The sequence below is a fragment of the Mesoplodon bidens genome (genome assembly GCF_964165515.1).
Source record: "Mesoplodon bidens genome assembly, chromosome: 15".
In the NCBI taxonomy this organism is placed as follows: Eukaryota; Metazoa; Chordata; class Mammalia; order Artiodactyla; family Ziphiidae; genus Mesoplodon; species Mesoplodon bidens.
The window spans coordinates 78,067,316-78,084,809 of NC_138171.1; the positions used below are offsets into that span (position 1 = coordinate 78,067,316).

The 17,494-nt window shown below is 41.1% G+C and overlaps 1 protein-coding gene across 1 annotated transcript in view; it reads left to right on the plus strand.

Moving 5' to 3' along the window:
- Positions 1-333: 333 nt before the first annotated feature.
- The window catches only part of BTBD3 (BTB domain containing 3), a 39,312-nt gene continuing 22,151 nt past the window's right edge, over positions 334-17,494 (plus strand). Inside the window, exon 1 of the mRNA XM_081255428.1 lies at positions 334-465. The gene's annotated coding sequence lies outside the window, so the exon portion shown is untranslated. The remainder of the gene's footprint in view (positions 466-17,494) is intronic.

Consider the following 17,494-nt stretch of genomic DNA (forward strand, 5'->3'; position numbering starts at 1 on the left):
TGTGTTCTGCACAAAGGCTCTGTCAAAGTAGGTGCTCAATAAATATTTAACACCTTAATTGACGAACGATACAGAGAAGAAAACTGCAACTTGTGGGACAAGAGCGAACTTCCTTCTCAGCGAAGGGTGACTTTTGGCCCTCTTCCACTTCCCTACGTTTCACAGGTCCAGGGTCACAGCCGACTATGCCACCGGACCCTAGGAAGGGAAAGGCACTACGCATGCCCAGTATCCAGGGGCGCCTCCAGGCGCGCAGCCTGCTCGGCCCCGCCCCTCCCGTCGCTCGGGTGCGCGCGTGCGCGGCCCCGCGGAGCGTGCCCTGCGTGCGGGTGCCCGCCGAGCCCGCCGGGCGCTGGTTCCCCGAGTGCCCGGGCCGGGGCTTGAGGAGCGGGCACCAGGCCGGGGCAGCGAGCAGTAAGCAGAGCAGACGGCGGGCGCTGCCTGAGGCGACAAGGACAGCGAACGGTGAGTGAGGGGACCGTGAGCGAGCGGGCGGGCGCCTCCGCGCGTGCGCAGCGTCGGACCGCCGGGCCAGGGGCGCGCTCCCGGCCGCGGGCCGAAGGGGCAGAGCTTGGCTGGGCAGGGACGGGGCTGCCGGCCGGCGTCGGGACAGGGGTTGTGGGGGCTCCCGGATCCCCGTCCCGGCTCGAGAGGCGCTGGCCGCGCGGGTGGGCTTCGGGAAGAGCTCCAGGCGGGACGGTGCTGGTCCCGCGCGGAGGTCTTGGCGTCCGGGCCCGAGGGCAGGGCTAGCTGCAGCTGAGGACGCCGGGGAGGGGCGAGGCGAACCCCCCGAGGCTCCTGCCTGCAGTACGGGCGCTCGCTGAGTGCGCGGCCCCCGGAGGTGGCCGAGGTCCAGGGAGGGGGCGCGGCCGAGCAGCTTCGGCGTCGAGCAGGTGGCGGGGCCGCGCCCCTCGCCCGGGAGTCGCGGGTTGGAAACGGGAGCAAAGTTCCCCGGAGCAACTTTCCTGGGGCGCAGCCTGCGGGACCCGGCCGACACCCCGTCCTTCGCCCAGCCCTGTTGGCCTCAGGACCCCCGTGAATGCTGGTGGGCTTTTGCGGGTTCAATTTCCTTCTGGTCCTGGAGCTCGTCCTCCAAGTTCTGAGCTGTATTCACTGCCAATTCGCTCTTAAAATAGATGTGTAAGTTTGGTGTTTCGGTAAGAAGGATATTTGCTCTCTTGGGAAGAAAGGGCTTATATTGCCAGTTTGTTTGTTTGTTTTAATCTCAAAGAAAGTATTGTTAGGGCATACCGGGGACTCCTATTTATCAAGAAACCTATTGTCCTGTGTGTGCTTGGAGAAAGCCAGCTAATTTCTATTATTAGCCGTAAAAAGACAAAGGGAGATAACTGTGCTTTCTCTTCTCCTTTCTTTCTTTCTCTCTCTCTCTCTCTCTTTTTTTTTTTACCCTTTGGTTTAAATACTCTCTGCCACCTCGCCACATCTTGGAGTACTGTAGTTCCCAAAACTGGCTGCACAAAAGGATCATTGGAGACTTTTAAAACTCTGCTCAAAATTGCACCCCAGACCAATTAAAACACGGTGTGTAGTTTATAAAGTTCCCTCGGTAATTCCAATAGTGCAGCAGAGTTTGGGAAGCATAGGTTTAATTTAAGAAAGTCAAGATTTTAGTTTTGCAAAGTAGCATTCAGTTTGTAACTGATGAGACGAAACTCTGGCTTCGTTTTCCGTAGACAGGAACTCACAAAGAGTGGTTTGTTCCCGCCGGGGAGGGAGGGAGGGAGGGAGGGAAGCGTCTCTAATGGTTCAAACTTTAGCTGAACTGTATAATACGACTCCAGCGTCCAGACATTGTTCTAACTGGTGTTTTGAATTTCTTTTGGGCGTGTTGAATTTCCTAGTAGTAAGCCCACCTTCCTAACCCCTGCCGCACCCAAAGGGTTTCATCTTTTAACCCTCTCTCAGCCTCCCTCCCCCGTTTCCCCTCTTAACCATCCCCCAGCCTCAGAGAGGATCCCCGCCCCCAGCATGTACCGACTCTAAGGGGTGACTTCAGGTTACCATAGCAACGGGTCTTCCAGGGGAAGTGGACGGGTCTACCTTTGGTTTTTTGAATAGGACTCTTCCTTTTCTAAAGATTTTTTTGAATGAGCCTTTTCAGTTCTTGGCCTCAGCTCAGGTAAGGGTGAGTTCACGCAATTCCACTTTTTCTTTCTAAGTAATTTCAGAGTTATTTATTAATGCTGTTGTCTGAAGTGATAATGCTATAGCAGCTCTGCTGTTCTACCTTTACCAGTCTTTGCGCTAAGAACTTGTGTAACAAAGTTCCAAAAGAGGTGGAAGCAACTTTTTAAAAAAAATGGTTTTTCTTTGGGGCACACAAATCTACGAAGTATATGCACCATTTTTCTAAACTCCGAGGACATATTTAAGAAAATTTAAAAGTGAAATATAATCCTATATCCATGCAAGAACCTTTGCTAATTTGTGGCCCAAAAATGTCATTGTCAGTTTGTAAATTGTTTCGTTCCTAGAAAGTGCTTTGCCATGACTCTTTGCAAAAAGTTAAACCACTTGTAACATTATACTTTAAAATAACAAAGGAAAGGCACAGTTTGTCTACAGATTCACCCACTCCTTCCCTTCCCCAACACACACACATCCAAACAAAGATAATTTTTTAAAATGTTCATTCTTTTATGTTCAAAACAGATATTCCGCAGCCAACTAATTCCAGTTTACCTTGCAAGGAACTCTTAAAACTGTTCCACACAAAATAGTACAGACATATTTACGTGTCTTTAGGCTTTTTGTTTTTATGAAACCTTTCCAACTTTAGTGTGTAAATAATAATCAGAATTCGATCAGTCAATTCAAAATGCTTATGGTAGTATAGTGACTCCCAGCATCTATTGGGGATTGCAGAGGTTTTCTTTACTCTTGTGTTATGTGCTAGTTAACTTTCTGGTTATCAAGCAGATTCCATAAGGTTAATTTTCCCCATTTTACTCTGAGAAGAGAATAATAGTGGAAAATCCTCTCATTTGATGGACCTTGTAGTTCACCAGTAATGCTGTGCAGCTAAGGCAGTAACTGCTCACCTAATCTTTTCATTCCATGTTTAAAAATTGAGGCCTTCTAAGCATCTACAGTTGAGAATTTCTATTCTTTCTACGGTTTTTAAACATTTTAAAATGAAAAACCATTGTCCTTGTTGTAGACATTTTGGGAATTTCCAAAACAAGTTAAAAAAATAAAAATCACAGGTACGTCCAGAAATAACTGTTCATGGGATGATATGCTTCCATTTGTCCCATTTTATTTGTCTGCATATATATACTTTTAAGCAAAATTGGCACTTTAATTTCATTTGTGTTTTTGAATACTGCCTTTTCGCTTAATGTATCACAGACATTTCCTATGCCCTTAAATCTTCTTTGAAAATAAGATTTTTAATGATGGGTATGCCAAAGTTTATTTAGCTAGTTTTCTCTTTTTTGACATATTTCCATTTTCAGTGTTTGGAGGTATGATATTAAATTCTGGTTGCAAATCCTAGCTTGGCCACTTCCGATCTAAGTGACCTTAATTACCTAATTATTTGATTGTGCTTCCTTTATCCATAGAATGGGGGTAGTAATTGTGCTGGCAACATAGAGTTTTGGAGCGATGGAATGAACCAGGTAGAGGAAGGTCTTCAACAGAGTCTGGCAAAGGATGTAGGCTCAGAAAGTAATAGCAGACACACAGGCAGAGCTGGGGTAAATGCCCTTGTCTGAAAGTCTTACTGTCTCTGACTTGCTCAGGCTAGATTTATAGCAGAATTCCTGGGGCAGAGGTGAACTCTTTTATGACTCTTGAGGCCTGTTGCCAAATTGCTTATGCCAGAACACATCAATGCCCTTACACACTGAACGGTCTTTCCATAGTGTCAGCACTCCAGTGTTTAATCTTTCCTAATCTTCTATAAAAATGTGGTCTTATTTTAATTCATATTTTTTTGGTAACTAGTGAAATTAGTAATTTGCTTTTTATTTGTTCATTTTGCCTTCTGAGAGTTGTCCAGGTACTTTGTCCATTTTATTGTTAAATGATGATTTTTAAAAATGATTTAAAATATCTTTTAATATAAAGAGATAATATATGTATAATTAAATATTCTATATATATTATATAACATGCTCTTAATATAACGAGCAAATAATATAAATATGCTCTTAATGTAAAGAGCATTGTGCCTTTATCATATTTGTAATTTTTTTTTTTCCCTCCGCAGCTCATTATTTGTCTTTTAATTTACTTTATGGTGTTTTCCAAACAACAGGATATTTTTACTTTTATGTTGTCAGCTCTTTCCATCTTGTCCGTTATGACTTTTCCTTGTAAATATTTACGTTTGAAAATATAAACAGAGGTGAGGTAAATGAAGCAAAAATTTTGGAAATATATTAAATTTGTACATTTAGTTCTATATTAGCACATGGATGTGAATTGTTTTACAGCACCTTCTCCTCCTGAGCCAGCCCATCTAGTCTACCAGCACCATCTGTTAAACAGTCCATCCTTTCCTCAGTGGGTTGTGGTCTTCCCTTTAGTATATTTTAAGATCTTGACTAGCTTTTGGGTCTGAATCTGTTTTAGGTCTTACTCATCTATCATTGACCTCTTATCTTAATCAATGTTAAATCTTTTTCAATGTACATTTAGAATATATAAAAGTATCTGCTAGAGGAAGTCACACTGTTCTTTAAAAAATCATAATTATAGTCATCTATCCTTTCAGATAAAAATTATATTACTATCTTTATACTAATACATGCACATAATTTAAATCTAAGAATACTAAAATACTTATTGTAAAATAAGTGGTCCCCTATCTCTCGTCACCCTCCACCCATCCCCTCAGGCTCCTCAGTGGCAGTCTTTTGACTGTTACTGGTTTCTTGTGAGTTTTTCACTGGGACCACATACGAGGTCTTTTCCTGTTGGGCTGGTCAGAGGGTGGTCATCAGGCAGCACCCTGCGCTGAGGAAAGGGTCCAGCTGCCAGTGTTGGGGAGACATCTGGCTGGAGTCTTAGCATGCTCTTCACTTTGGGGAAGGTTCTGGTGCTCTCACAGTCCAAATACTTACCTGTTTTATCTACTCTCCCAAAAATCAGTCTCCAGTCTTGCTGGGCTCAGGCAGGGACTGTGGGCCAGAGCAGGAGGCGGGAGGGGCATCCGGGAAGTGGGGCTGCTAACCTTATTTTAGCCCGCTACCCACTGGAGTGCTGCTCAGCTTTTCTCACTGCTGGTGGAGCGTTTCACTCTTAGGGCTGCTGAGCTGCTACTTGTCCATCTGCTTTCCACTTTCATGATTTTGTTGTAATTTCCACTACAGTTCTTTAAGTCCTTGCATCTTTGTCTTCTGGAAAGAACTCTTATTTATTTATTTTTTGCGGTACGCGGGCCTCTCACTGTTGTGGCCTCTCCCGTTGTGGAGCACAGGCTCCGGACGCGCAGGCTCAGGGGCCATGAATCACGGGCCCAGCCGCTCCGTGGCATGTGGGATCTTCCCGGACCGGGGCACGAACCCGCGTCCCCTGCATCGGCAGGCGGACTCGCAACCACTGCACCACCAGGGAAGCCCTGGAAAGAACTCTTTACTGCCATTTTTGTGGAGTTTAGAGGGAGGATGTGCTTGAATGTTTTGTCAAATGTGCCATCTTAACCTGGAATGCTCTGCAGATGAATCCTTAGAACTGAGAAATATCCAGTTATTTTGGTTCGTTGGCAAGGACTGTCATGTACATGTGAAGTAGTCAGTGTTTCTCTGAAGGGATGTGAAAAGTTATACAGACCTTCTGTCTCTTAGCAGAGGTGTTTTGTTTGTTTGTTTACTCTTTATATAAGTCCTAATATTTATTGTTAGGGTTCTTCTTAGGTATTTATGTTTTTGTTGCTGTTGTGATGGGTTCTTCAAATTGCCTATTGCTGACATAAGATGGTGGTTGATTTTTGTAATTTTATTTTATAGCTGGTTCTTACTCTAAGAGCTTTGCAGTTTATTCTCTTGGGTTTCCTAGTTACGTAATGACACTTGTGTCTACTTCTTTCTAACAATTATACCTTTTATTTTGGTTTTACGGCAGGCTGCACTAGTGTTAGCATTCTGGAACATTATAAAATACATCTGGAACATTATCAAATAGTAATGGCAGTAATGTGCAAACTTTTGTTCTTTAATAGGAAAAACAGTAGTACAATATTGGCTTTTGTTTTATCATAATTCCTCATCAGGACAGAGGAAATCTATCCTTTTATTTCCAATTTACCTAGAGGTATTTTTATTATTTTTTTTAAGGGATAGGAATTGAATGGAATTCAGTTAGCAGTAATCTGCTAATAGGAATTAGCAGATTTCTGTTAGCAGCTACGGTTTATCACTGGTATTTCTTAACAGATCTACTGACTTGAGTCCCAAATATTAAACTGGAGTAAATCCTTCCTTTTGAATAATTCTTTAGAAAAGCGAATTCAGTTTGTGACAAAATTAAAAGGTAACATCACATTCAGTGCATATTCATGTCTTCTGTGTTGGGGGCTGTGTGGGATACAGTCACCAGGGCTTTTTCAAAAGAAAATATTGTAAATTGCAGAATCCAACAATCAACTCTCATCTTTACTCTTGGCAGCACTTGCTATAATTGGTCATTCTCTCTTTTGATTTGACTTTCTTCATTTGATTTTGAGGACACCACAGTCTCCTGCTTTTCCTTCTGTACCACTGGCTTTTCAGTCATTTTTTTTTAAATGTGTGTGGTTTTTTGTTTGTTTGTTTGTTTTCACACCAGCCTGTTAATTTGGAATACTTCAGGGCTCAGTTCTTGTGGGACTCTTGTCACAAACAACTGTAAGATTTTAATAAAGTACCATGTAGCTCCTTTAGACTCCCAATGTATATTTCCAGTTGAAGTAGGTCTTTTAAACTCCTGATGCATATATCCAACTACTTTTTTGACTTCTTCACTTGAATACGTAACATATACTTCAATTTTAAGGACTAAAACGGAATTTCTGATCTTCCTCTGCAAACCTGCTCTCCCTGTAGCCTGCCCTATTTTGGTGTCGGGGTAGCTCCATGTTTTGGGTCATTCAAGCCAGAAACCTTGGAATCATCCTGACGCTTCTCTTTCTCTCCCACTTTACATCCAGGCTGTTAGCAGATCCTGCTGCTCTATCTTCCAGATGTTTCCAGAATCCTGTCTTCCAAATAAATCCAGCAGTCCAACCCCTTTTCTCACGTCTACTGCAAGCACCTTCCTCCAAGTCTCCAGCACCTCTTGCTTGGATAGTATGCAGTGGCCTCTCCTTTCTTCTTCCCTGCCTTCCTTTAATATGTTATTGGCATAACAACCAGAGTGATCTTTTTAAACCATAGGTCGCATATGCTTAAAACCCTTCTCTGGCTCTCCATGTCACTCAGAGTAAAAGTCGAGATTCCTCATAATGATTCACAAAGCCCGACACCTTCTGGTTACCAAGACCTCTGACCTCCTCCCCACTCCTCTCCCTGCAATGGAATGCTCTCCATTCCAGCCATCCTTACCTCCTTGCTGATCCTGGAACCCTCCAGGCACATTCCCACTTTTAGGTCTTTGTGCTGGGTTTACCCTCTGCCTGTAGTATTTTCTCCCCAGATGCATTCATGGCCAGCTCCCTCACTGCCTTCAGGTCTTCACTAAGCTACCACCCTGTCAGTGATGTCTATGCTGTTTACAGTTGCGAACTCTGCCTGGTATCCCTCTTGGAATGCTTTACGTTTTCCTTTCTCCATAGCATCTACTACCTTCTAAATTACCGTATGACTTATTTATTTATTGTTTATTTTTAGTGAATGCTCTTTTCCCGTCCCTGCTAGACAGTAAGTTCCATGTGGCCAGGTATTTTATGTCTGTTTATTAATGTGTCCCAAGTGTGTGGTACATAGAAGATGGTCAGTAAATGTTTTTTGAATAAATGAACATAGTCTGCCTTCTCCATTTTTTTTCCAATGAATTTTTCATAAAGCAGTGTAGTCCTTTGGCATCTGTGGATCTAGCATTGGTGATTTAGCATCCCATCAGCAACGGGGAAGTTGAAGAACATGTATAATTTATAATGGATATAATAATACAGAGAGTGGTTATGAGGATTAAATAGGATACTGTCTGTAAAGTGCCAAACTGTGCCAGTGTGTAGGAACAGGTCACTTAACTGTCAGAAAGCCTTAGCCATCTGAATGATGTTAATTGAATTCTAGAACCTGCTCTCTTTGGATTTCGGTTTTTTAAGCAACGGTGGGCAGTGGCTTCACCTTGGGAACATTTCAAAATACAGGGGAGCCTGAGCTCCCTGATAAATATCAGTGATGTGCTCTTCCTTTGTTTATTCTTTAACCCGTCTGTTAAAGTGGAATGCAACCACTTGTTTTCTCCTTCTGTGCTTTCTTGCTGTTCAGGACATCTCCACATCTCTCAGTCTCCTTTAAGTCCTTTTTTCCTCTGAGGTTCTAGCTGAAATAAGTGGTTTTTTTGTTTGTTTGTTTGTTTGTTTTGTGATACGCAGGCCTCTCACTGTTGTGGCCTCTCCTGTTGCGGAGCACAGGCTCCAGACGCGCAGGCTCAGCGGCCATGGCTCATGGGCCTAGCCGCTCCGCGGCATGTGGGATCCTCCCAGACCAGGGTACGAACCCGTGTCCCCTGCACTGGCAGGTGGACTCTCAACCACTGCGCCACCAGGGAAGCCCTGAAATAAGTTCTTTTATAAGGTGATTTTGAAATCCTTCAGAGGCACAGAGAAGCACGTAGTTGAACATGATATTAAATCCACAAAGTCAAAAGCTCTCAGGCCTTTAGCTTCAGTTCCCCAGACAAGCATGCGTTGTGGCCATCCCTGCAGCAACCATCAGAGCCATCGTTTTGCTTACAGAGTTTCTAGAGTCTCCTTTTGTGTCCTTTAAATCTGAGAATATCTCAGAAACATCAGGCTCCCTCCTCTTTTGATAGAGCAAGAAATATTTGTAGGCTTTTTACTGTGGCAATTACTGTGCAAATAAGGTGAGTCATGTGCCAGAAAAAGATGATTATTTTAGAGATTGTGAAGGCAGCCAAAGAATAGACAATAAACCAAAACCACGATGTATGTATCTCTAGAAATGTATAAACCCAGTGCCAGTAACCTGAACACAAAAATGTGAACATTTTCTTCAATTTCTAATTTTTTTCCTCAAAAACTATCTAATTACTTAGTTTTTTAAAAATCTACTTTATTTTTCTCTAATAGTATATGAGCAGGGGAGGTCCCCACTTTCAGAGAGTGTAAACATTTTAGCCTCAGTTACCATACATATTACAAATAAAATTTCACAAGCACCACATTCTGAATGTATCACCTGATGAATTTGCCTTGTCTTTGAAGATGAGATCATTGTATTTGTGCTTTGTTTTTTTTTTTTTTAATATACAGCAGGTTCCCATTAGTTACCCATTTTATACATATTAGTGTTTATATGTCAATCCCAGTTTCCCATCTCATCACACCAGCACCCTAGTCCCCTGCCACTTTCCCCTATGCCACTTTGGTGTCCATACGTTTGTTCTCTACATCTGTGTCTCAATTTCTGCCTTGCACCAGTTCATTTGTACCATTTTTCTAGGTTACACATACATGTGTTAATATACGATATTTGTTTTTCTCTTTCTGACTTACTTCACTCTGTATGACAGTCTGTAGATCTATCTACATCTCTACAAATGACCCAATTTCATTCCTTTTTAAGGCTGAGTAATATTCCATTGTATATATGTACCACATCTTCTTTATCCATTCGTCTGTCGATGGGCATTTAGGTTGCTTCCATGTCCTGGCTATCGTAAATAGTGCTGCAGTGAACATTGAGGTGCATGTGTCTTTTTGAATTATGGTTTTCTCTGGGTATATGCCCAATAGTGAGATTGCTGGGTCATATGCTAATTCTATTTTTAGTTTTTTAAGGAACCTCCTTACTGTTCTCCATAGTGGCTGTGTCACTTTATGTTCCCACCAACAGAGCAAGAGGGTTCTCTTTTCTCCACACCTTCTCCAGCGTTTGTTGTTTGTATATTTTCTGATGCCCATTCTAACTGGTGTGAGGTGATACCTCATTGTGGTTTTGATTTGCATTTCTCTAACAGTTTGTGATATTGAGCAGCTTTTCATATGCTTCTTGGCCATCTGTATGTCTTCTTTGGTGAAATGTCTATTTAGGTTTTCTGCCCATTTTTGGATTGGGTTGTTTGTTTTTGTAATATTAAGCCGCATGAGCTGTTTATATATTTTGGAGATTAATCCTTTGTCTGTTGATACATTTGCAAATATTTTCTCCCATTCTGAGGGTTGTCTTTTCGTCTTGTTTGTAATTTCCTTTGCTGTGCAAAAGCTTTTAAGTTTCATTAGGTCCCATTTGTTTATTTTTGTTTTTATTTCCACTACTCTAGGAGGTGGATCAAAAAAGATCTTGCTGTGATTTATGTCAAAGAGTGTTCTTCCTATGTTTTCCTCTAAGAGTTTTATAGTGTCCGGTCTTATATTTAGGTCTCAAATCCATTTTGAATTTAATTTTGTGTATGGTGTTAGGGAGTGTTCTAATTTCATTCTTTTACATGTAGCTGTCCAGTTTTCCCAGCACCACTTATGGAAGAGACTGTCTTTTCTCCATTGTATATCCTTGCATCCTTTGTAATAGATTAGTTGACCATAGGTGTGTGGGTTTATCTCTGGGCTTTCTATCCTGTTCCACTGATCTATATTTCTGTTTTTGTGCCAGTACCATATTGTCTTGATTACTGTAGCTTCGTAGTATAGTCTGAAGTCAGGGAGTCTGATTGCTCCACCTCCGTTTTTTTCCCTCAGTATCGCTTTGGGTTTTTGGGGTCCTTTGTGTCTCCATTCAAATTTTTAAGATTTTTTTTTCTAGTTCTGTAAAAATGCCATTGGTAATTTGATAGGAATTGCATTGAATCTGTAGATTGCTTAGTGTAGTATAGTCATTTTCACAATATTGATTCTGCCAATCCAAGAACATGGTATATCTCTCCATCTGTTTGTATCATCTTTAATTTCTTTCATCGGTGTCTTATAGTTTTCTGCATACAGGTCTTTTGTCTCCCTAGGTAGGTTTATTCCTAGGTATTTTTTTCTTTTTGTTGCAATTGTGAATGGGATTGTTTCCTTAATTTCTCTTTCATATATTTCATCATTAGTGTATAGGAATGCAAGAGATTTCTGTGCATTAATTTTATATCCTGCAACTTTACCAGATTCATTGATTAGCTCTAGTAGTTTTCTGGTGGCATCTTTAGGATTCTCTATGTATAGTAATAGGTCACTTGCAAACAGTGACAGTTTTATTTCTTTTCCAATTTGTATTCCTTTTACTTCTTTTTCTTCTCTGATTGCCATGGCTAAGACTTCCAAAACTACGTTGAATAATAGTGGTGCGAGTGGACATCCTTGTCTTGTTCCTGATCTTCGAGAAAATGCTTTCAGTTTTTCACCATTGAGAATGATGTTTGCGTGGGTTTGTCATATATGGCCTTTACTATGTTGAGGTAGGTTCCCTCTATGCCCATTTTCTGGATCGTTTTTATCATAAATAGGTGTTGAATTTTCTCAAAAGCTTTTTCTGTGTCTGTTGAGATGATCGTATGGTTTTTATTCTTCAATTTGTTAATATGGTGTATCACATTGATTGATTTGCGTATATTGAAGAATCCTTGCATCTCTGGGATAAATCCCACTTGATCATGCTGTATAATCCTTTTGATGTGTTTTTGGGTTCTGTTAGCTAGTATTCTGTGGAGGATTTTTGCATGTATATTCATGAGTGATATTGGTCTGTAATTTTCTTTCTTTGTAGTATCTTTGTCTGGTTTTGTTATCAGGGTGATGGTGGCCTCATGGAATGAGTTTGGGAGTGTTCCTTCCTCTGCAACTTTTTGGAAGAGTTTGAGAAGGATTGGTGTTAGCTCTTCTCTAATTGTTTGATTGAATTCACCTGTGAAGCCATCTGATCCTGTACTTCTGTTTGTTGGAAGATTTTTAATCACAGTTTCAATTTCATTACTTGTGACTGGTCTGTTCATGTTTTTCATTTCTTCCTGCTTCAGTCTTGGAAGGTTATACCTTTGTAAGAATTTGTCCATTTCTTCCAGGTTGTCCATTTTATTGACATAAAGTTGCTTGTAGTAGTCTTCTTAGGATGCTTTGTATTTCTGCAGTGTCTGTTGTAACTTCTCCTTTTTCATTTCTACTTTTATTGATTTGAGTCCTCTCCCTCCTTTTCTTGATGGGTCTGGCTAATGGTTTATCAATTTTGTTTATCTTCTCAAAGAACCAGCTTTTAGTTTTATTGATCTTTGCTATTGGTTTCTTTGTTTCTATTTCTGCTCTGATCTTTATGGTTTCTTTCCTCTGCTAACTTTAGGTTTTGTTTGTTCTTCTTTCTCTAGTTCCTTTAGGTGTAAGGTTAGATTGCTTGAGATGTTTGTTGTTTCTTGAGGTAGGATTGTATTGCTATAAACTTCCCTTTTAGAACTGCTTTTGCTGCATCCCATAGGTTTTGGGTCGTTGTGTTCTCATTGTCATTTGTCTCTAGGTATTTTTTGATTTCCTCTTTGATTTCTTCAGTGATCTCTTGGTTATTTAGTAGCATATTGTTTAGCCTCCATGTGTTTGTTTTTTACATTTTTTTCCCCTGTAGTTCATTTCTAATCTCATAACATTGTGGTCAGAAAAGTTGGTTGATATGACTTCAATTTTCTTAAACTTACTGAGGCTTGATTTGTGACCCAAGATGTGATCTATCCTGGAGAATGTTTCATGCGCACTTGAGAAGGAAGTGTAATCTGCTGTTTTTGGATGGAATGTTCTATAAATATCAATTAAATCTAACTGGTCTGTTGTGTCATTTAAAGCTTGTGTTTCCTTATTAATTTTCTGTTTGGATGATCTGTCCATTGGTGTAAGTGAGGTGTTAAAGTCCCCCACTATTATTGTGTTACTGTCAATTTCCTCTTTTTTAGCTGTTAGCAGTTGCCTTATGTATTGAGGTGCTCTTATGTTGGGTTCATATATATTTTTAATTGTTATATCTTCTTCTTGGATTGATCGCTTGATGATTATGTAGTGTCCTTGTCTCTTGTAACATTTAGTATTTTAAAGTCTATTTTATCTGATATGAGTATTGCTACTCCAGTTTTCTTTTGATTTCCATTTGCATGGAATATCTTTTTCTATCCCCTAACTTTCAGTCTGTATGTATTCCTAGGTCTGAAGTGGGTCTCTTGCAGACAGCATATATATGAGTCTTGTTTTTGTATCCATTCAGGGAGCTGATGTCTTTCGGTTGGAGCATTTAATCCATTCACGTTTAAGGTAATTATCGATGTGTATGTTCCTTTACCATTTTCTTAATTGTTTTGGGTTTGGTTTTGTAGGTCCTTTCCTTCTCTTGTGTTTCCCACTTAGAGAAGTTCCTTTAGCATTTGTTGTAGAGCTGGTTTGGTGGTGCTGAATTCTCTTAGCTTTTGCTTGTCTGTAAAGCTTTTGACTTCTCCATCGAATCTGAATGAGATCCTTGCCTGGTAGAGTAATCTTGGTTGTAGGTTCTTCCCTTTCATCACTTTAAATATGTCATGCCACTCCCTTCTGGCTTGTAGTGTTTCTGCTGAGAAATCAGCTGTTAACCTCATGAGAGTTCCCTTATATGTTATTTGTCGTTTTTCCCTTGCTGCTTTCAATAATTTTTCTTTGTCTTTAATTTTTGCCATTTTGATTACTGTGTGCCTCGGCATGTTTCTCCTTGGGTTTATCCTGTATGGGACTCTCTGTGCTTCCTGGACTTGGGTGGCTATTTCCTTTCCCATCTTAGGGAAGTTTTCGACTATAATGTCTTCAGATATCTTCCTGTGTCCTTGCTCTCTCTCTTCTTCTTCTGGGACCCCTATAATGTAAATGTTGTTGCATTTAATGTTGTCCCAGAGGTCTCTTAGGCTGTCTTCATTTCTTTTCATTCTTTTTTCTTTATTCTGTTCCACAGCAGTGAATTCCACCATTCTGTCTTCCAGGTCACTTGTCCATTCTTCTGCCTCAGTTATTCTGCTATTGATTCCTTCTAGTGTAGTTTTCATTTCAGTTATTGTATTGTTCATCTCTGTTTGTTTGCTCTTTAATTCTTCTAGATCTTTGTTAAACATTTCTTGCATCTTCTCGATCTTTGCCTCCATTCTTTTTCCGAGGTCCTGAATCGTCTTCACTATCATTATTCTGAATTCTTTTTCCGGAAGGTTGCCTATCTCTACTTTGTTTAGTTGTTTTTCTGGGGTTTTATCTTGTTCCTTCATCTGGTGCATAGCCCTCTGCCTTTTCATCTTGTCTATGTTTCTGTGAATGTGGTTTGTGTTCCACAGGCTGCGGGATTGTAGTTCTTCTTGTTTCTGCCCTTTCTGTATTTCTGCTTCGTTAGTGTGACGATTCATTCTTTAAGACTTACCATTGCTACAGTTTATTTTATTTTGAACTCGAAACAGTCAGGACTGTTGGCCAAGACTGAGTGGAAAGCATTGACCTGCCTCTCTGCTGCTGAATTGCACAATATCCCTTAGTTTAGGTTGTTAATGGATAGCCCCGTTGGAAAACACACCTTGTTTTTTATAGTTCTACTGCTGGGCTGAGGACCTGTGTAAGTATTTGTTTTCATTGTGAAGGTTTTTCTTTTTAATTGCCACCTTTACTTGTATTATCCAGTTTTTCGGAAGTGGTGATCTTGCCTACTCAGCACCAGCAAACACACGTACTCTGTAGTGAGGGACTGAGTTTGGCCTTCAGGCATTACACTGTAGGTCTCTGGAAAGACAGGGCTCACATCTCGACCGCCACCTATTTTCATACCTTTGTTCATGGGACGTGTAGTGGCAAGTCCAGTGTAATAGTCAAACTGCATTTAGATGTGTTTTGGGGGCTTACTGGGGAATCACCTACATTCCTAGGAAGTCTAGAAAATGATCAAATTCTTACCTAGAGTTCAGCGGGCCTCTCTTCTTAAAATAATCTTACTGTCCACATTAACAATGTGAGAAGGGGCCCAGAAGCACCTCCCGCTCCAGATGCAGGTTCATATGTGAAACCCGCTGTTCTAGCTGTTGCTTCCTCTTTTGCACAGCCCTTCCCCCCACCCCCATGTAAGACACCCACCCAGGCAGGAGTGCATCCCAGAGTGCTCCCTCCCTGTTCCTGGTTTCTTTCCTCACCCCTCCTATAGCCTCAGGAGATGAGGTGAGTAGGAGCTAGAAGCTGGCCCGGCTGCTGGAACGGGAAGGGTAGTCACTCCCACTCCCTGCCGGTCTCTCTGCAGACTCCCCACCCCTGCCCCGAAGGATTTCAGCACTTATTTCAGTAAATGCTGTAGAATATCTTTATAGGAATTAATAGATTTTCTAGTTAATTTAACACTATTCAACAGGTATTTCTTTGGGCCTTATGGTAGCAGCCCATGCTTACCTGAAAATCTGGGTTACTTTATTATCTACTTTCTCCTGTCACTGCCATGAAAGACTCCTCGAAATGCCAAAATCAGTCCTGAACTCTGGGCTAGCATACAGCTCCCGACACATTCTCAAAATCGTCACCAGCCAGTGTTGTGCTCAACCAGGTGGGTGTTTGTTAGGGATGTCGCTACCTAATTCGGTATTTCGGTTGGGTTATAGGAAAATCAGATGCTTGAGGTCAGATCAACCAGTATTTTGATTTTACAGTCTTTCTATAATAATATATAATTACTGAATGTAAGGTAACTAGGAGGATCACAATCCTACTAACATGCACAACCTCTAAAATCGTTTCAAGAATGAAGCTGAGGAAGCGTTTGAACACCAGCTTTTTAAGAAAAGGCAATCTTTAGGGCTTCCCTGGTGGCGCAGTGGTTAAGAATCCACCTGCCAATGCAGGGGACACAGATTTGAGCCCTGGTCCGGGAAGATCCCACATGCCACGGAGCAGCTATAAGCCCTTGTGCCACAACTACTGAGCCTGTGCTCTAGAACCTGCAAGCCACAACTGCTGAGCCCACGTGCCACAACTACCGAAGCCCGCATGCCTAGAGCCCATGCTCCACAACAAGAGAATCTACCAAAATGAGAAGCCTGCACACTGCAACAAAGAGGAGGCCCCACTCGCCGCAACTAGAGAAAGCCTGCACGCAACAACAAAGACCCAACACAGACAAAAATAAATAAGTTTAAAAAAAAATTGTTTAAGCAATTTTTAAATGAAAAGTCACTACTGTATTTCCTTTGTCTGGACTTCTTCAAAGTCCTAACCTAAACTTTATTTCCAACACACTGTTTTCAATTAATTATAGAGGAATATTTTGATATTACATAATATCAAATACTGTACTATATAGAAATAGTATATAGGAAGATATTAAAATGGTGTGTTGGAGGGGGAGGCAGTTTCTATCTAATGTGTCTCTCTAAATGAAGGAAACAAGTGAACAACAAATTCTCTTAAATGTTGACAGCTGTGCTTACCTTGCAGCAGTTGCTACTTCTCATTTTCCTATAGCAGAGAGCAAACTATCAGAGAGATAAACGTGCTTCTTTCTTGCTGGTTTATATGAAGCTAGAGACAGTTGTCTACTCAAAGTTCATTTAAATTTTTCTCTTAAGATCTTCAAAGAAGGTGTCAATTGATATATCTTGTACCTTGTATTTGAATTTTCTGAGGTTGGGGTAAAGCTAAGGTGCCAAACAATGTAATAGAACAAATGGAATATTAGCTCCTTGACTGCTGTTAATTTTTTTTAAGTATTTTTTTTTAATTAATTTGTTTATTTTTGGTTGCGTTGGGTCTTTGTTACTATGTGCAGGCTTTCTCTGGTTGCAGCGAGCGGGGGCTACTCTTCATTGCGGTGCACGGGCTTCTCATTGCAGTGGCTTCTCCTGTTGCGAAGCATGGGCTCTAGGCACACGGGCTTCAGTAGTTGCGGCACGTGGGCTCAGTAGTTGTGGCGCACAGGCTCTAGAGCACAGGCTCAGTAGTTGTGGCACATGGGCTTAGTTGCTCCACGGCATGTGGGATCTTCCTGGACCAGGGCTCGAACCTGTATGGCCCTGCATTGGCCGGTGGATTTGTAACCACTTGTGCCACCAGGGAAGCCCCAACTGCTGTTAATTTTTTGTGTCAGAGATTATCATTTTCTCATGTCCTCCATTCTGTCTACCTAATGTGCAAAAAAATGGTTGAGAATTATGCTCTGAGAATTAATTATTATTTTCTAGTAGAGTAGAACCAAAAAGCAGGTATGTGTAAAAACCTGGCCCTGATCACTTACAGTTTCTTTTTTTTTTTTAAAGGATCTTCTTTGAAAACCTGTAGTAGCTTACCACAATCATACTTACAATAAAATCCAAACTCCTTATGATGCCAGGTGAGGCATCGGTGGTTCCTATACTTTTTGACCTCAGGACTCTT